The 21,109-nt window shown below is 35.9% G+C and overlaps 1 long non-coding RNA gene and 1 pseudogene across 1 annotated transcript in view; one reads left to right on the forward strand and one right to left on the reverse strand.

The window, feature by feature from the left end:
- The window catches only part of LOC132433245 (uncharacterized), a 170,632-nt gene that overhangs the window by 122,207 nt on the left and 27,316 nt on the right, over positions 1-21,109 (reverse strand). The window contains exon 2 of the long non-coding RNA XR_009521097.1: positions 13,723-13,803. This is a non-coding gene — a long non-coding RNA (uncharacterized lncRNA). The remainder of the gene's footprint in view (positions 1-13,722; positions 13,804-21,109) is intronic.
- LOC132434635 (U4 spliceosomal RNA) lies at positions 5,356-5,423 on the forward strand (annotated as a pseudogene).

A 21,109-nucleotide genomic window follows, 5' to 3' on the forward strand; every position in this document is an offset into this window, starting at 1 on the left:
TCATCTAAGCAAATCGGTATACCTGTCATGTAAGTGCATCTTCAAAACAATCTCCAGGCCTATTCTATCCTCCCCCACCTTCCTCTTTCCAACAACTTCCTATCCCTAAACTACTATTGTAAGGAAATCTTGGAACCTGGAATTGATTATAAGATTTTAAATCAAGCTCAACAGTTGGCAAATAATTGTGTCGGTTTATATGATTAACATGTACGTATCAACCTGACAGTGATCACTGTTAAGATATCAATTTTTACAGTGAGGAGGATCAATGGGGACAAATAGAAACTAAAAGACTGAAAGGGAAATAATAAGAATGACTACTAGGTTTCTGGCTTATGCCTCTAGAGTATGACGGTGCTATACTCTAACAGTGGGAGAGAACCAAGGTTTTGAAGGAGGGTAATGTGCTCAATCACAGATAGAAGGAGCTTGAAATGCTTTTGATATCCAAGTAAAGATGTTGAGAAGGTAGTTGGATATATGACCCAGAGGAGAGGTCTATCTGGAACTACAAAGATGAAAAGATTGGAGTCATCAACTCATGGATGGTAATTAGAGCCATAGATCTGAAGTTTTAGAGAGAGAGTTAGAAAGAAGGAAAGATATCTGAGTCTTGAGAAATTGCGACATTAAATAGGCAGGACTAGAAGAATGAACATAAATGAGATTAAAAAGAGAACAGAAATATAGTTGGGAAACCAAGAGAGGGTGATGTCACAGAAACCAAGAAAAGAGAAGGAAAATATCAGAGACAATAGAAATAATGGAGTTGTCTACACTGTCAAATGCTATGGTAACAGCAAATAAGAAGAGGACAGAAAAATATCCATTGAATTCCACGACATGAAGGTCAGTGGTGAGATCAGTGAATTTTCACTGTAGAAAAGACAAAGAAAGCCAGTTTGGAATAGACTGAGGAGTGATGAACCAAAGAAAAGGAGATAAAACTATGAACAGTTCTTTCTAGAAGTTAGATTAAAGGTAAAGAAGAGTATGGTGATAAGCCGGAGGCAAATATGTGGTTGAAGGATGATTTTGTGTAATTGTATGTTAGAGGGATCTAGTCGAGAGGGACTGGTTCCATAAACAGGGATTAGAAGCAATCATTAATAATATAAGCATCCTCGGAATACAAAAGTAAGTAGATCTCAAAGCACAGGTGAAAGAGCTGTGCTTAAAGAGAGATGGCCTCGCTTCTAATGTAACAGGAGGGAAGAAAACGTCATATGCCTGCATGAGTAGGCTTGTAAATTTCCTGTTTTGTAAGGAACAAACTGAGAGAGTTCCTGTTAGATAATTTAAATTTTATCTATTTACTATTGTTTCCCTAAAAGTCAGCTTGTCTGCCTTTTAAGATTTACAATAAAGTTATTATTATTATTTTTGGTTACCATATGTGCCTATAAATGACTAAAGCTTTGTCTGTGGAATTAAACTATGTTAATGATTGAACAATTTACTTAGGCAGAGTTATCCTGAAGCCTTAGGGTAAAAGGCTGTATGCTAAAGTCAATAATAAAGGCTAGATCTAGGTCTGGTTTAATGGAAAGGATCGATACTTTGCAAAAGAGCTTTTGAAAGTAGAATTTTTACACTGGAAAAGAGAAGTTTATTTTTAGCAAAAAATAAAAATCTTCCCTCCCACCAGACTCTGCAAACCTAATATATGTACTCCCCATGATCTGTCATAAACACAATTACATGTAGTCTTCCATATTTTCTCTTTTTTTCTGTAGCTATAGGAAAAATTATAAATAGAGATTTCTATCGTGATAATTCATTTATTTTAGAAACATGTACTTTTTGATGAATTTAAAAGTTTTCCTCAACTATACCTTATGGAAATCTCTCCAAATCAATTGGCATAGTTAGTTCTCATTTATTCTTTTCAATATTTCAGAGTGAGCTTTGTACCATAAATTATTCAGTTATTCCTCTATTGATGGTGATTTAAATTTTTACTGATTTTTGTTTTCTTTTTTGCTTCTATGAACCAATACTGCTAGGATATCCTTGTTATGAAACATTTTCTACTAGTGTCATTTTATATGTATATAATGATTCTCAGGAAAGGAGTCTCCAAAGTGTGTATGTAATTTTTATTTTAATGGATTTTGTCAGGTTGCAAACCAACATGGTTGTAACAATTAACATTTTTACCAGCAATACATGAGAGTCCTTTTAACCTTGCATCCCCACCAAATCAAGATGCAAATTTCCAAAGGAAATATTCAGAAAGGTTATCATCCCTAAGGTTGACTATTCAAAATATTTCAAAGAATGAAGATTGATAGGGGACTTAGGAAAAGTATTTCTTTGTATAAAGTTGAACTGAGAGATTCATCCCCAAAGTCAATGGTTGGGGGAGTCCCCTCCTCACTTCAGGTCAAGAGAGTGACATTAACAGAGCTACTAGTGAGTAGAATTTCTAGATAAAATACTAAACATGGAAGCTAAAGTTCAATTGCTATTGCAGATAAACAACAAATGATCTTTTAGTAAAATGTATGTCCAAAATATTGTAGGGAACATACTTCTACTAAAAATATCTGTTGATTATCTTCAATTCAAATTTAACTGGATGCCTGTACTTTAATTTGTTAAATCTGACATCCCAAACTAGGAGAGCTTGATATCCTGAATTAAGGCAACATAATGATCAGTGTCTCACACATGCCTGAGAAATCTAGCAGGTGAGAGATGTGCCAGTGGTCTGCTTAGGCTGGGATTAGCCTGCATTCTTCATTTGTCTGATCAAAGAATGAATGTTTCCCCCTCATTTCCCAGATGTAGGAGATGGGCAAGGAAGACTAGTGTGTGTCCTATGCAGGCTTGCTCCTAGATGGGTGAACTGGACTCAGCAAAGGAGAAGCTAGAGGTAGATCTCCAATTTATAAAAACTGAAAAGGGAGTGAGCTAACACCAACATATAGTGCATTTGTGTGTCAAGAAAACTTCAGGTAAGAGGATAATGAACAAGATTTCCAAAGAATCTGCAAAAGTAGCAAGGAGTGAGAAAGTTAGCATTAAATCCACCTGACTGAAAGAGTGGGCGACTCCTCACAAGAGTGAGTTAGATATTTCCTGTCCCTCTCATCTATGCTCTATTTTGACATGGGCAGGTTCAGAAACTGTGGTTGCCAAAATCAAAGAGGGGGAGTTGGAGAACGAAGTGTAGAAGGAGAAAAGAAAAATTATACCCCACTCCTTCTGCCTACATTCTGCTTTCAGTGATTCCCGAGCTGGTATGTGAGGGAGAAGACTCAATTTGATTCAGGTTTAGAATGTTGATTCCTATTTGGAATTGGATATTTTTATTAATACAAAAGGCATTTAGTTATTTAAAGTGATTATGGGATTTTTTTTACTACCTAAGGATAAAAAGGAAAGCATGGAATCATCACACTTTTCATTCAGACACATGAAAAAAATCTTCTTTTCCCAAACAGGTACCATTTGAATGAAAAGTGGGAGAGATATGTTTATTCAACATAAAGGTTATAGATGTTATTAGTCTTTTAAGGTTTATTAATTCAAAGAGGTTTAAATATAAGTTCTTAGGGTAGTTTTTAAAACAATTTAATTTGGGGGAGAAGAATGACAAATAAGGTGATAAAATCCCAGGGGCTGGAGTAAGAGCCACAACCTTAAATGTGTCCAACTTCTGAATTCTAAGAACTCTGTATAATCTTGTATTGTGATTTGCTTTTTAAATATCTTTCCAAATTGTCTGTAAGCCTCTCAAAGGCAGCAGCTATCATATCTTTTCTTTGAATTCCTACCACCAAACATAGTGCCACCTGCACAGTAGGTTAGATATAGATTTCAACTGATTGGTGTCTTCTACTGTTTCTTGAAGGATGAGATATAGTAGAGGGTCTAGATGCTTGGAACATATAAGAACACTATGAATTCAGAAGAGAGGCTAAGCCCCTAGGACAGTTGAAGATCTTATGAAAAGGGCAGGCCATGATGTAGGCTTTGAATCAAAAATACTTTTCAGGCAGAGTATGGACTGAGCAAAATGGAGGTGTGACTACGTGTTTTGTATTCAGGAAATAACGATGGATGGAGATTAAATAACAAAATGTCTAAGAAGACTGAAATTTATATGTTACCTTTTTTTTTTTTTTTTTGTGGTACGCGGGCCTCTCACTGTTGTGACCTCTCCCATTGCGGAGCACAGGCTCCGGACACGCAGGTTCAGCGGCCATGGCTCACGGGCCCTGCCGCTCTGCGCCATGTGGGATCTTCCCGGACCGGGGCACGAACCCGTGTCCCCTGCATCGGCAGGCGGACTCTCAACCACTGCGCCACCAGGGAAGCCCTACATGTTAACTTTTGAAAGTATCTGATGAAGGGAATGATTTTCACAATGAAGATATAAAAATTTTTCTCCATAAGTTTTGAACTGGTAGAATAAAAAGACAAGGTGTTAGAGGCAGCTGGAGTAATGGCCACTTAGAGAGTTTTATAAGAACCCTGGAAGAAGTGGGTAATGATTTGGATACAGCAGTGACATAAAAGAGAAAGAATTCATATGGGAGGCTCTACAACAAAGGAAGAAGAGACTAATAGGATGGCAGAAGAGGGAAGAAGGAAGGCTCGCAAGATGGTTTGGAGCCAGAGAAAATCATGAGCTCATTCACAGAAACAGGACAATTCACATAGTGCATTTAGTTGAATAAAAACATAAGTAAAATGTGTAGACTTAGAAGATCCTTGCTTACTTCATCCAAAATATTTTGCAAATAAATCTGATATTATGTCTATGAAAATTTTAAACTCTTCCAAATTCATTTTTCAAAAAATAAAGAATATTTACTTTTCTAAAGTTAAATACAGCTGTCTTTTCCTTCTGTTTTTTTGTAATAATTCTGTTGTTTTTAGTTCTCACTCATCAGGCAAAGCAAGATCCTCAGTTATATGGGTATTCTATCAGAGGTTAGATTTTGTTGGGGAAAAAACTCACAATTGTTTATATTAAGTCCTATATTAGTTAAATATTGATTCAAAGACCAATTAGCAGTGACTTAAACATGACAGAAGATTTATGTCTCTGCTGCATAAAATTCTAAGATTGCAACATAGTGGGATTTGGAAGAGTTGCTTTTCCATCATCAGCATAGATTCCATCCCTGGATCCAAGGTGACTGTTCCAGTTGTTGATACTTCCTAGGTGAAAAGAACAAGTGAAAGGCAAGTAGCTTCCTTTTAAGAATGTGACCTGAAAGCTGCTCACATCCCATTGGCTAACACTTGTTCACATGGTTTGGGAAATGTTATATTTAGATGGGCATCCCAATGACAATTTGGAGGAGGAGGGATTTGGTTGTAAAATGAATAAGGGGAAGCTTTGCACAGTGACAGTATTGTAGCCAATGAGGTTTATCCAAGGCACAATTATTGCTAATTATAATGAATAAGGGTAGTCTTATGCAGGAAAACCCAAATCTGCTTATATTTCATGTAGCACACCCTGTCCTCCTGATGTATACTTATTATTAGGCTTTCCTTTTTCATTCTGTTTCATTATTTCTTTATTAGTTATAGGTTTTCTTTAAAGTTTCAATTTATTATTATGTATAACAATATTAAGAGATAAACTTTATGAGTCATATTAAAAATTTTAAGGGTTTATTTGGGCAAAAATGAATTCCAATCAGTTAGTATTGAAACTAGCAGATAGAAAGGAGCTCTGAGGACCTGTATAAAATGAAAAACTTTTATATACAGAAGGGAGCAGGAACAAGGAAGTTATACTAGGCAAAGAAGTGGGTTGATTGTGACCAAGTTAATTTTTTTTAGGAGATGACAGGGGTCTGACAGGCAGATTACTTAACTAGTGCTGATCAGACAATTCCTGATTGACTGGTTTAAGATTCCATTTCTGGGAAAGCAGAAACTGTAATTAAGTGAAGTCTTGGTGGTGGTGTGAGGTTTAGCATAAGCAACTCCATTTCGGGTCTGTTGCCTTGTTTTTAATAGCAGAAAGATTCCAAGACACTCGAGGATAATGTTCTCTATAATTATTTGAATAGAAGTAGTATGAAGCAATACCACTTGTCAAAATAAGAGGGCCTTTAGGTTTATTCAAAATGATTATTTTCTATTTAGTATCCTAGATATATGTTAATTGTAAGAGATAATTTCTGCTGATCTGAATACCCCTTACCCCAAGTGTTATTTACATGAATTACTAGTATGCATGAGAGAGTTTCACTTTTTTGTTGTTGAATTGGGTGTATGGTGCACAACAGTTCTTTGGGGGTTGATATTCTTAGGAAGATAAAAGAGAGTAACTATGAGCACAACAGAGATGAGAAAAAGTTCTCTCTCATCCCTTCATCATTGCCTACATTTGGTCAATAGACTGACTTGAGCCATTTAAAAAGTGTTGCTCAAAGGAACAGCTGTAGAAGCTGTGTACGTATATGAATGTGTTTGATTCTGGGCATAAGCAGTGCTGCTTAGAGGCCCAGATAGTCAGTTGTAATGCGATTTCCAGAGAGGTCCATTCTTCACCCATTTCCTCAGCTGTGTTACAGATAATAGGACATATTTGTTATTCTGTGGGCTAGCAGACACAGGAAAGAGAGGTCACTGTGCCTGGAGAAAGACAGCGGGGAGAGTAAACAGAGGTGTATTAAGTTGAGGGAAGACGGTTATCCTTATCACATTCCTACATAGGGTCCCAGAAATGACTGGGTAGTGGTGGTGATGGGAAATTTGGGGGGAAGGCTTTCTAAATGGATAGGTATAGGCTTGGAGCAGGGGACAGCCATGAGTTACTTCCGATGAGACTTCATGTGTGCTCAAAGACAAAGAAGTTTAAGACAGGGCTTCTCAAACTTTAAGTACAGATGAATTGCCAAGAGACCTTATTACAAGGCAAATTCTGGTTCAGTATCTTGGGTTGGGCTGAGATTGTACATTTCTATTAAATTCTTAAGTGATGCTGCTGTTACACAGGTAAGGCAACTTCCAGTACCAAGGACTTTGCAACATTGAATTAATCAAGCATTCATCCTACCCATTTCCCAATTCACATTCTGAAGTCAGAAATGCCTGGATTTCAAAACTGGCTATTCCACTAACAAGTGTCATTGAGTGGTTGTTTGACCTCCCTGGGGCTTAATTTCATTACTAAAATGGACTTTTATGAGCTTTGTGGTGTTTGCTATTTCTATCCAGCAAATATTTCTATTTTTTTCTTATGTACATGGTTGGATTGCATGCCTCTGTTCTTGTGGAGTTAGGTGTGCCATATGTCTACTTTGGCCAATAAAATATAGGCATAATTGTTATATGTTACCTGCATGATTTTCGACCTTCTATTTCTCTCTGCCTTGATTACTGGCAATGTTGTAGTAGGTGTTTCATCATGAGGATCACACAGAGCAGAAACCTCAGCAAACCCTTAGCAGACAGGTAACATGAGGATAAACTTTTATAGTTTTAAGCCACTGAGACTGTAGCAGAGTTTGTTATATTGGTAAAGCTGGCTTACATTGACTGGTACGAGCATTAAATGGAAAAAGTCAGATATTTGGCTATTGCACAGATATTCAGATGTTTCCCTTTCTTTTCTCTTCCAAACTCCTGTGATTTAGCTTTTTTTATTCCTCTGTATCTATATTATAAAAGCAATAGGTCATTTTAAAAGTGGTGAAAACTATATTTATCCTTTTTTAAAAACGCTTTTAGTCCTTACAAAGTTTTGATTCAAAAATTCAGAACTTACAAATGAATGAAGCTTGGGAGCTGTCCAGAAGCTTCTTTCTCCTCATTATCATGACTAATTTCAAGTTAGCTGGAATTGTGCCACTGAAATCTAATCTGTTGGGTGATATTTAACACTATAACTGACTGGGAAACACAACAGCTGATAAAGCAGGACCACAAAATGAACACCTAGTCACACTGATGGCTGTTTGCTATTTGTATTGTTAAGCTTTATTTTTGAATTTTTTTGCTTGCTAAAAGAAGGGCATTTTTAGTATTCCTCTGGGCACCCATTTGACTTTGGCCCTTACATGGCAAAGGCTCTTCTTTCTGTTTTTGAGCTTTTAGTTCTTTTCATATTTCATCTACCCTAAGAAATAAAGTGTTAACTAGAATTTCTTTGACCTTTTTACTGGGTTATAATTTAAGTGTCTGGTATTTCTTTTTTTCCCTCACCTTTCTTCCAGCTCTGTAATCCATGTGTCAGAGCAAGAATCACCAGCTAATCAAAATAGAGATAATTTACAAGGAATGTTTAAACCAGTCTTTCTTTGAACTTTCCTTGTAATTATTCTCCATCATTTCTCCAGTTCTTTTTTTTTTCCCCATTTATATCCTAATTCTATCTTCTAAGGAAAGGATATTTTTCCTTATCTCTTATCAGACTTACGTTGCTTTAAAAAATGTATCATTCAAATCTTAAATATTAATTTATAAGAATTTCTCTTTTCATGAGTCTCCTTACTATATATATGAGATCTTTGATAGTCAGGTACAATACCTGAGTATGGGGATGTCTGTGTGTATATGTATATATAATATACATCTAGTATACAGAAGGCTCTATGTAAGTGTCAGCTACTGCTGTTAATGCTTAGTTTTTCTACATGCTTCTACCCACAAGCCCTTTGCATTAGCCAGGTTTCTCCAAACAGAACTTGTAGTATGGAGATTTATTATGAGGATTTGGCTCATGTGACTGTGGAAGCTAAGAAGTCCCACTATCTGTTGTCTGCAAGCTGGAGACCCAGGAAAGGTGGTGTAATTTCCCCTCATGGAAACAGCATGAATAAAATAGTTGTCAGAATGCGTCTAAAAAAATCCCATTCTGAGGGCTGGAAATGTTAAGATGAGATGTTCCAAGTCAACTAGGCAGGTAGGAAGTAAAAAAAGGGTGAATTCTTCCTTTTTCTGGTTTTTGTTCTATTCAGGCCCTCAATGGATTGGATGATGCCCACCCCACATTGGGGAGGGAAATCTACTTGACTGAAATCATGGACTCAGTTGCTGATCTCATCTGGAAACACCCTCAAAAACACATCCAGAAATAATATTTAATCTGGGTGCCCCATGGCACCCAGATTAAATATTATGCAGGGGACACGGGTTCGTGCCCCGGTCCGGGAATATCCCACATGCCGTGGAGTGGCTGGGCCCGTGAGCCATGGCCGCTGAGCCTGAGCGTCCGGAGCCTGTGCTCCGCAACGGGAGATGCCACGACAGTGAGAGGCCTGCGTACCGCAAAAAAAAAAAAAAAAAAAAAAAATTAATCATTACATCCTTGAAGGCAAGGATCATTCCTTCTTAAAAAAATATGTCTTTATCCCTTAACACAGTGTCCTGTTAAGTACTTAACAGATGTTTGTGAATGAATAATAGCTGAGCAAGCAATTATATACACTAACATTCATATTCTCTAAGTTTCACATAGCCTATTCCCTATATAACTAAAATTATACTTGTTATATTGTAATTTAATTGTTATTTTTCAATATTGAAGACAAAAGTCTTATTTTTTTTCAACCGCAGTGATGATGTGTTTCAATTTTCTGTCTTGTCCATTGCCAGTTAGAGTATAATTTGGGGAAAAGATGGCATTATCCTATACAACTGACTATTCACATACTTTCCCAGCAGTTCCCCTCTTAGTTACATCTTGAAGGATTTTTTGCACCAAGAACAGTACACATATATAGAAGCATTCCTAATAACTGTATTCATAACAACAAATCCCAGAAACCATCTAAATATCTGTAAACAGGATAATGGATAAGTAAATTGTGGTATATATGGAATAAAATTGAAGGGTCTGGTAATTTTTAACAGTAATGGTCCCTAATTTTGTTTATTCCTCCTTAGACTCGTCCTTGTTTAGTACCTTTGCATGCTGACTCTGGAGCACGTGCTTTGGCCAATAAGATGATAGCAAATGTGATGCAAGCAGAAACTTAAAAAGTGCTTTTCACAGAAAACTTGCAACTGCCACTGTGTGTTTAAGCCCAGGCTAATCTACTGGAGACACGTGTTCCAGTTAACTCTATCACCCCGAGCTGACAGCCATCACCTACTAACCGCCAGTACTATCATCAAACAAGTAAAGAATGCCACTAGAACAATCACACTCCAAATAAAACTATGAGCTGATTGCAGCTGCTTGTGTGTGTGTGTGTGTGTGTGTGTGCACTGTGCAACCAGCATAGGTACTGCCTGTTGGAACTCAACCTAAGTTGTTGACCCAAAGAACAGTGAGCTAGTATGTGATTGCTCTTTGAAGCCAATACGTTTTGGGATGGTTGTTATATAGCAAAAACCAACTGGTATGAGCAATAAAAAGAGATGAACTATAATTACACACAACAATGTGATTAAATCATATTACCATTGTTATTTTTTTAAAAAAACAAGTCCCAGAGATCTACATAAAGTTTGGAAAATTATTTGTAAAGAATACTAAGTAAATGTAAATCATCATTGCCTAACCATTATATATACGTTAATAATAAGCATTAACTGCAATTTCAGAATATAAATATAACCCTTAACATTTTAATATTTCCTACTAGCATTTTTCCATGCATATAGATGTATGTAATGAAAACCATAATTGAATACACATGCACATTTTTATACATTGTTTTTCTTACTTAACATGTCCTTAAGTTCTCCAAAAACATAATTAAAGACTAATTATCCATCATATTAGAAAATATATTTCATCGGTTTCCTACTTTTGATATTTTGATTATTTATACATTTTATTATTATTATCACCTTTAGGACACTCTCATCATAGAATAACTTCTTAAAAGTGGATTTAATCAAAATATTATAAATATATTTAAAAGTTATACATACTAACTGCATGCCGGAATAGACAAAACTTTACATGCCACCAGAAATGTATGAGATAAATTTTCTTGTTGAACATTTACAGACATTTGGTATTACTCTATTCATAATCTTTGACAATTTGATAGGTAAAGATGACATCTCACTATTATTTTAATTAAGTTACTAGCTGAACTTGAAACTTTATTCATTAGTCATTTGTATTTTCACTTCTTTAAATTATCTTTTCATGTATTTTACTCTAGATACTTGCCTTCTTTTGATAGTTTATAATAGAGTTGATTGGGTGCCACCTTTCTTAATTACAATCATATTCTAGTACTGACCGTAGGAGATTATACCCTCATCACCTTGATTATACTTCAGTGCTTTTGTAGTTCTCAGACACCCCTTTAAAGATGATTAACCTCTTCTTTTATGAGTATCTGATAATTCATGTATTTGTATAGTGAGTTTTAATTTATCCCTTCAAAATCCCAAAATCCAAGACCAATTTTAGGTGGCTCATTTTGACTTCATTCTTTTTTTTTTTTTTTTTTTTTTTTTGGCCACACCGTGGCTTGCAGGATATTAGTTTCCCCACCACGGACTCTAAACCTGGGCCCTCCACAGTGAAAGTGTGGAGTCCTAACCACTGGACTGCAAGAGAATTCCCTTGAATTCATTCTTCATAATTATATAAGGCATCATTATTTCCTCAATCAAATTGTACCTTACAGTATTTGTTGCTGTATATTATGTTTATGTCCTACACAAGTATACAAATCTGACAAGACAACTTAGAAGAAATAGTTTTGGAAAGAAAGTTATATATATTTTTTCCTATATTGATTCTATCACTTGACCTCAGGATTTGAAAATTGTGGAATCAAATCAGAGTAATCACAGAAGATACACCACTTAAAACTTTAAGTGAATGACCTGTGGTTTCAAGATGGTAGATTAATCACAAAATCAAGCTAAAAAGGTATTGATAAACTATATTGATAGCTGATCTCATATACAGTGTCATTCATTTTGCAATTTAAAGAAACTGACAAGTGTGAAATAGCAAAATAGCAAGTAGCTCAAATGAAAGACCTTTCATTGGATCATTTGTCCCATTTTCTTTTCCACCAAGCCTTGTTAAATTTTGTGATTGGGGAAAAAAGGGTAGTTTTCCATGACAGGCTAAGCCATAAAAAGAAACAAAATTGAGTTTTTTGTAGTCAGGTGGATGGACCTAGAGTCTGTCATACAGAGTGAAGTAAGTCAGAAAGAGAAAAACAAATACCATATGGTAACACATATATATGGAATCTAAGAAGAAAAAAAAATAAAGGTCATGAAGAACTTAGGGGCAAGACAGGAATAAAGACACAGACCTACTAGAGAATGGACTTGAGGATATGGGGAGGGGGAAGGGGAAGCTGTGACAAAGTGAGAGAGTGGCATGGACATATATACACTACCAAATGTAAAACAGATAGCTAGTGGGAAGCAGCTGCATAGCCCAGGGAGATCAGCTCGGTGCTTTGTGACCATCTAGAGGGGTGGGATAGGCAGGTTGGGAGGGAGATGCAAGAGGGAAGAGATATGGGGATATATGTATATGTATAGCTGATTCACTTTGTTATAAAGCAGAAACTAACACACCATTGTAAAGCAATTATACTCCAATAAAGATGTTTAAAAAAAATCAAATCAAATTTTAAAAAGATATATTTAGTCAGACATATCAGATGGATTAAAAAAAGGAACTAATAAAAAAATGAAAAGAGCACGAAAAGGTGAAAATTCAAGAAAATTATATTTTGAGGCTACTGACTACAAAGACATAGAATGCAATTAGGCCAAAAATTTCCAGTAAACTATTAGCTGTGTGCCATGTAGCAATAATTTTTCAACTGAATTTATTTTGAAATCTAAATTTTAAAAATCACTTTCATTTTCTCTTCTAGGTCAAACTTTTTAAATGCATTCATGTTTTTCTCCGTTAACATTGTAAAGGTACAGTGAGCACACATGATGAAATATATGTACACGTGTTCAGGTTAGGGGCCTCAAGCTCTTGGCTACAGCAAGCCACTCATTAGGTTGGGAATGCCATAACAAACACACTTGAAACAGCACATTTTTCATAATATGTATGCATTTCCTTTACAAAACCGAGTTTAAACCTGTAGGCAATTGCGTGCGTGAAAACAAAAATATTTTCATTCTTAGAAAGGTCATCAAATTAATGCTAGAAGAGCACCCCTCCCTATAAGCATACATGTTCCAAAACGTTATCCCTAAAGATTTTACTTAGGACAATATTTTGACTTCCTAGACTACCATTATGTCATTATTCCCAGAGTGCTAAGATGTAGAAATAATATTATAATGTATGTAGCTAATCAGGAAATAGACTCTACACGTTAGAATAGTGCTCAAAGATTTTAAGGATATTAACTTGACATGCGAAAAACGGTTATAAGAACACTGCGCAGTAGCATAATTAAACACAATTTAGATTTGTCCTGAATCTGCCTATCAGAACTATTTGTCTGAAAATCAGATCCTTTATATCTCTCTGAATATGCAGCAAGTTCCTTTCAATCAGTAATACAATAGATGATTATTGTACTACTCACAGAAACCTTTAGTATTCATTAGGATTTCATTATAGAGTTAAGGAGGAAATGAAGAAAAAGAATTGCTTTCTGTCAAAAGAATTTACCATGTAGTTTGCTTCAGGAGACTGACTGCTACAGAGAAAGGGGAAGATAATGTGATTTGTTAACGATAACCAAACAATACTGTGGACAACCTCATCATTAGCATCTTTCATTAGATTGTCATTATTCAATGTGAAGAATACTTTGCATTTCCATTTTTACTCACATTCTCAGAGTCGGACACTCTTCATTCCTACAGCCCTTCCTCCGCCTTTCAGTTGAACCACGATTTGTTGGGAATAAGCAGCTGCAATTAAAGTAAGTAGCCACAGATAAATATTTGCTTACACACCAGACACACACGCACGCACACACACACACACACACACACACACAGACATTCTCCCTCTGAAAACCTGTAGTGTTCTGAGACAGCTGTTTGGTAATTGCCAGTTTGATCTGAGAGGTGAGTGTGGAAATCAACATCAGTCATCATTTTCCATTATGAAAGATTTATAATTTGTATGTTATTGTTTTCGTTGGCAAAGGCTTACTCATGAATCTATGGGTATCATTTAGATAGCAAATGGAGTTGGCTCAAAGAAATGCTTTGTAAAATATCTGTGATTTTTTTTAGTCTGTTTAGAGGTTGAGCCTAGAACAGTAGCCTCTAAAGCTCTGTGATCTTAAGAATTATCTGAAGAGATTGAAACATACAGATGTTAATATGAGATAGAGTCTAAGATACAGATGTTAATGAGATCAAATAATTATGCATTCTTGCCCATTACCATGTGACTAGCAGTGCTTCTGCTGGGGATGCATTCGTCCCCTCTCCATAAAAGGTGGCTTTATCCAGGTGACTTGTATTATACAATGACATGTGAGCAAAACTGAGCACGTTTATGAACCACAGCATACCTTTCCCAGAGTGTTGATACCACCTTCCCTACTGTTTTCCTTTATCATGAGATCAACATGATCCAAATAGGGCTGCTCTTTCTGCTTGGTTCCTAGATATCATGGAACAGAGACAAGCTGTTTCCACAGTGCCTTACCTAAATTTCTGACCAACAGTTGCTGTTTTACACCATTAAGTTTTGGAATGGGTTGTTACTCAGCGATAGATAGCAGACTATTATTTTACTTATATGTGACCCTGAGCACATATTTTCAATGTGAAATATAGTTTTTCTTCTGAGAATTATGTTTGAAAATAGTCAAGTAGCCACAAACACAGCAAAAGTTACCAGTATAATCTCCAGTCAGTCAGCTCAGACTATAATGCAAGGCTTAAGATACCAATTATTTTTAATAGCCAAAAAAATCCAAAAAATAAATGCAAAGTAAAGGCAAGCACACAGAACCAAAAGAAAAGAAACAATATCTATACAAATGACAAGGTATCGGCAAATTCGATTACTTTGCACCTAGTTAAGATATTCATTGTCTTTATCTATTATATTTCTTCAATAATTTAGTTTTCCAAAAATTTGCATTTAATATAATGCTTCTAATCTGGATAAGATTTACATAAAATCTTCTGGGTTGAAAAAGTGTTCAAAAAGTCAAACATTTAAACTGTTCAAGTCAACTAAAACAGTTTCAGAAAAAGAAGTTCTCAGGAAGAAGATGTATAATTTAACTTTAATTTTAAAATGGTGAGTTTTGTAAGTTAATATAACGAAATTCTTTTGGCTTTGATTATGTGTGAGGTATGTATTGTGTGTGTATATGTAAGATGGGGAAAAGAACTGTAAGTAATGACTTAGGTTGTTTATTCTGTAGCTTATCAAATGCCAATGAGCAACATGTGGTCATATTCTGTTTCTATCATTTATCATTTCATAGCTACATTAATACCTTTATTCTGAACATTAAGCTAGGTTTTGAATATCAATTTGGCTGAATGCCATCTCTAGAAGGAGGTACACTTGGATGGGCACTTTATTTAGTGGCACAAGAATATATTATAATATTAGTTTCTTGGTAGGCATTTAACCTTTTTAAAAAAAAATCTGCTCTTTTTCTTTGCTCTAAGTATTTGGAAGAATGCTACCACAAAGCAAACCACTGTGCTTAGTATGCAGTGAAAATACTTTCAGATAACATCCTTAAAATATCATAATAGCTCTAATTAACAACACATTGCTCAAACTGTATTATTAAATTTATATTGAATTTATTTGAAAAAAAGGGAATTATATTCTGTATTTTTATATTATGAAATTCTAAAATACTACAAATAGTAGTTGAAGGAAAGAGATCATTCCCAAAGCTACAGATTTATTTTTAATCTTGTCTAACAGAAGGTGTATTCTTTACAGAACCTATTCTAAATTCTTATCTATAAGTTTGGCTCTTTTGTCAAAACATAGCTGTGAAATTTAGAAGTTTTTTTTGTAAAATATATTGTCTATAGCTAAAATTCTGCAGGTTCAAGAAGATTTCAGAAGACGATAGGTATAATTAGTTACTATTACAATAATTATGCTATAAATAAGTTTACTGATATTTTAAACACTGAGTAGAATTTATTCAACTGATATGAACACAAAATATTATAAATAAAATATTTTAACCAATGTGACTTAAACATGCCTGTAACTTATGATTTTAAGAAAAACTAAAATAATAGCGCAAAAATACTTATAAAAATAAATGCAGGTACGTTATGTGTTTGAAAATACTGAAAAGCTGAATGTCTCTATCATTGTATATTTTGATATGAGTATTTCATAATGTAATATGAAACTCTGAAAAGAAATCAAAGTACCAAATAATATCCATAATTTCATTACTATGTCATTTTTGTATGTTTCCATTTAAGTGTATATTACACTTAGAGTATTATTCAAGTAATTCCAGCTCTTAAGTTGGAATTGTACTATATGTTTAACTTTTTGGTTCTTTTTTTATTCCACTGAGCATTATATCTTAAGCACTTTTCTATGTAACAGCAGAGCCTTTATAACCTTCACTTTTAAAGACTGGGCTTGAAGTTAGGTTTTGGTTTCTGATTCTTATCACTCATTTTGCTGCCGCTTCAGCATCCCCTATCAAGCCAGCAAATACAGAAAGACCATTTTATTTATTTATTTTTAATTAATTTGTATTGGCATATAGTTGATAAAAAGACCATCTTAAAAATGTGAAGCAGAGTACTGATGATATTAAGAGAAAGCCAGTACCAACTGTAAGGCACTGGATAAAGTTGAAGAATGAGTTTTTAGCTTAAGAAACATGAGAGTGCTCCTACCTATAATTCTTTCTTTTTTCTTACTTTTTATTGGACTATAGTCGCTTTACAATGTTGTGTTAGTTTCTGTTGTACAGCAAAGTGAATCAGTTATACATATACATATATCCAGTCTTTTTTATGTTCCCTTCCCATTTAGGTCACCACAGAACACTGAGTAGATTTCCTGGTGCTATACAGTAGGTTCTCATTAGTTACCCATTTTATATAAGGTAGTATATATATGTCAATCACAATCTCCCAATTCATCCCACTCCCCCTTCGCCCCTGGGTAACCATAAATTTGTTTTCTACATCTGTGACTCTATTTCTGCTTTGCAAATAAGTTCATCTGTACCATTTTTCTAGATTCCAAGTATAAGCAATATTATACGATATTTGTCTTTTTCTGACTTCACTTCCTGTATGACAATCTCTAGGCCCACCCATTCACTTCAAATGGCATTATTTCATTTCTTTTTATGGCTGAGTTATATTCCATTGTACATATGTACCACACCTTCTTTATCCATTAAATAGACAGCTACATGTAAAAGAATGAAATTAGAGCCAAGCTTGTTCCTGTGTCCTGCCTGCTGTCTGCCAAACACTGTTGCTCCAGGACTTTAGCTTCTGACTTTGCTCACCAGAGAGGTGATGGTGGGCAAGAGTGGTCTTCAGAACTGCAAGGTACCTCACTGACTCCTGCAGACCCACCAACCCAACTGCCTGGAAACTGCCACTGTCCTAGATAATCTCCCACTTTGGGCCCCCAATTTTAATCTCCCAACAACGCAGGATTTGGCCTCCAACCGATCCAGTGATTGCATCCAGTTCTTGGAGCAGCGTGGAGTCCACAGCCCTTTCTGCCGTGCCAGTATCAACATGGCACCAGATTATCTACCCAGTCTGAGAATTTAATGCTGCAACTTCATTCTCATCTGTGGCTACAACCAACTTTTTGGATCCAGGGAAAATTCCAAGACGGCAAGCTTGAGCTTCCTCAAATACCGCTGTCTCCAAACTTGCCCATTTGGTTTCTGTAGATAGCAGCCGCAGGGATATGCAGGGAAGCCCAGAGCCAGAAACCAAAAGCCTATGGGTGCAGCCATATGGGAGCCTAGGCCCCACCTGCTGCCAGCCCAGCATGCACCACGTTGCAGGCTCAGACTCCATGGAACCAGAGAGTTGGCACCGCAGGCAACACCTTTGACTAGAGCCGGAGAGATTCTCCTTTTGGCTGTGAAGAAGCAAACAGCCATACTGTGAACTGTCTGTGGAGAGCACTACATGGCAGGAAGGCTTCTGGGACCTGAGAGCCTCCTTCAGTCATAATACTGCAAGGACCTACATTCTCCAAAAGCCTTGAATGAGTCTGGAAGCAGAATACTTCTCTAGTTGAGGTTCCAGATGAGAAAACAGCTAAATCATGCCAGTACTCATGACCCATGGAAACTGTGTGATAATAAATGTGTGTGTTTTAAGTTGTTAAGTTTGTGGTAAGCTGTTACTTAGAAAAAGAAAATTAACACAGTTGAATCTGTTCTGATCCCAGAATGCTATCAGTAAAATATGGTAATTTTACCTTGCACTCCAATATATGTACATTCATTTATAAATTGTATATACTACTGCTACTATAAAACCATGTATTATCACTGATAAAAAGAATGAAAACACTCCCTAACACCATACACAAAAATAAACTCAAAATGGATTAAAGACCTAAATGTAAGGCTGGATACTATAAAACTCTTAGAGGAAAACATAGGCAGAACACTCTTTGACATAAATTGCAGCAAGATCTTTTTTGATCCACCACCCAGAGTAATGAAAATAAAAACACAAATGAAAAAATGGGACCTAACTAAAAAGCTTTTGCACAGCAAAGGAAACCATAAACAAAATGAAAAGACAACCCTCAGGATGGGAGAAAATATTTGGAAAAGAAGCAACTGACGAGGGGTTAATCTCCAAAATATACAAACAGCCCATGCTGCTCAATATCAAAAAAAAAAACACAATCAAAAAACAGAGGAAGATCTAAATAGACATTTCTCCAAAGAAGACATACAGATGGCTAAAAAGCACATGAAAAAATGCTCAACATTACTAATTATTAGAGAAATGCAAATCAAAACCAAAATGAGGTATCACCTAACACTGGTCAGAATGGCCATCATCAAAAAATCTAGGAACAATAAATGCTAGAGAGAGTGTGGAGAAAAAGGAACCCTCCTACACTGTTGGTGGGAATGTAAATTGGTACAGCCACTATGGAGAACAGTATGGAGGTTCCTTAAAAAACTAAAAATAGGGCTACCATATGACCCAGCAATCCCACTCCTGGGCATATATCCGGAGAACACTATAATTCGAAAGGATGCATGCACCCCGATGTTCACTGCAGCACTATTTACAATAGCCAGGCCATGAAGCAACCTAAATGCCCATCTAATTCTTTATCAGTCAAATTTCAGAAAGGAAAAGAGAGAGCATGTCAGATAATTGAATAGGTGAAATTTAATACGGGGAACTGGTCCTAAAATGTTAAGATGTTAAAGATGTCCTAAAATGTTAAAAGCCTAACAGTAAATAGTGTGTCAATTTGGAGATTAGCGATTCATAGTAGGAAATCACCATAATCTTTTGGGTAAGGAACAAAGTTTATCACTAGAATTCAAGAGCAGAAACTGCATCTACAGCAAATACTGCTTAGTGGGAGCTGCCCTTCTTGAAGGAGACACAACAACTTGTAGAGAAACACCAGAAGCAGAGAGGTCTGGAAGACATTTCATGGCTTCTTCCTTCTTCCCATCACTCATTCTTCGTTAGGAACTCCCAATTTGTAATGTATTCAAAACTCAATTTTGATGGGAAAGACAGTGCTCTTAACCTGGAAGTGGGATCTTGAAGTTCAAAGTCTTTAGTAGTCCTGAGTTTCTGTAGTCTTCCATTAAGTTTTCCCAGGGGATTGGAAGTAGTAGAGGTGCTCTAATAAATACCTTGGGGTTGAGATATAATCCTTCTTGTCCCATTGTGTAGTAGCAGTCTTATTTCTCCTTGGTAATAGAATTATTCACAGGATTACTCTAGCCTTACAACATAATAGTTCATTCTTTTTATCCAGCTGGTTCTACAAGGGAAGTGCAAAATGGCAGTCTCAATTTCCAATTCAATGGAAACATTGTTGTGACTCTTGGTGAAAGCTTTCTTCCCTTGAAGACTAACAGCTCAAGGTTACAGGGATGAGTATCTAGAACACTTCAAGTGGGTTAATAGGTACAGCTGTGAAAAGAGATACTTCCAACCCTTGGTTCCAAGACCTCTGTGCCCTGCCTATGGAAGGAACAGCACCACACATTTCTCGATGATTCAAAGTATATATTGTATCCAATCAGACAGCACTCCAACTTTGCAGTTTTTTCTCTTAGCTGGCACTGTAACAATTTTCAGAACTTTATTCCATTATTCTATCAGGGTCCTGGACAATGAGATATTTGGTAAGCTAAATAAATGTTATGGACTTAAAACCTTTGCCACATTTCTTGTGCAGAAACAATATTTGTGTAGTGCCCTGTGATGATAAATAAAGCATTCTATAAGTCTGTGAGTGATGATGCTGGCAGGAAAATGGAAGGCAGTGAAGACAATCTGTACCCAGAATAGGTGTTTTTCCAAAAGGACATATCACCACTCCCCAGAAAATGAGGTTCCAAAGTCAGCAAGCTGCCATCAGGTAGTTGGCTGGTCTTCCTAGGAAATAGTTATTTTGGGGTGGGCCAGGTATTGACCTCTGCTTTTGGCAGGCTGCATACTCAACAGTGGTAGAAGAAAAACCAGCTTTAGTGAGTAGCTCATGCTGTGGATCCCATTCATAGTATCTTTTCTGCTGAGTATTATTTTGTATATTGTCCACTGAGCAACTACCAGGGTGACTGGGAATGAGGTTGACTCATGGGATATTCCTTATTGAGAACCCACTCAGCAATGGATATTGCTTTTTCTTTTTTCCCCACTAAAATTTTTTTTCCAATTTTACTGAGAAATAATCGACATACATCACTGTGTAAGTTTAAGGTGTACAGCATGATGGATTGATTTACATATATTGTGAAATGATTACCACAATAGGTTTAGTTAACATCCATTATCTCATTTAGATACAATAAGAAGAAAAGAAAAAAATTTCCCCTTGTGATGTGAACTCTTAGGATCTATTCTCTTAACCACTTTGCTATATATAATGCATCAGTGTTAACTACAGTGGTCACATTGTACATTACATCCATAGTACTTACTTATTTTCTACTTGGAAGTTTGTACCTTTTCACCACCATGCTCCAATTCCCCCTCCCCACAACCCTTTTTTGTT

Source organism: Delphinus delphis, chromosome 11, assembly GCF_949987515.2.
Source record: "Delphinus delphis chromosome 11, mDelDel1.2, whole genome shotgun sequence".
Classification (NCBI taxonomy): Eukaryota; Metazoa; Chordata; class Mammalia; order Artiodactyla; family Delphinidae; genus Delphinus; species Delphinus delphis.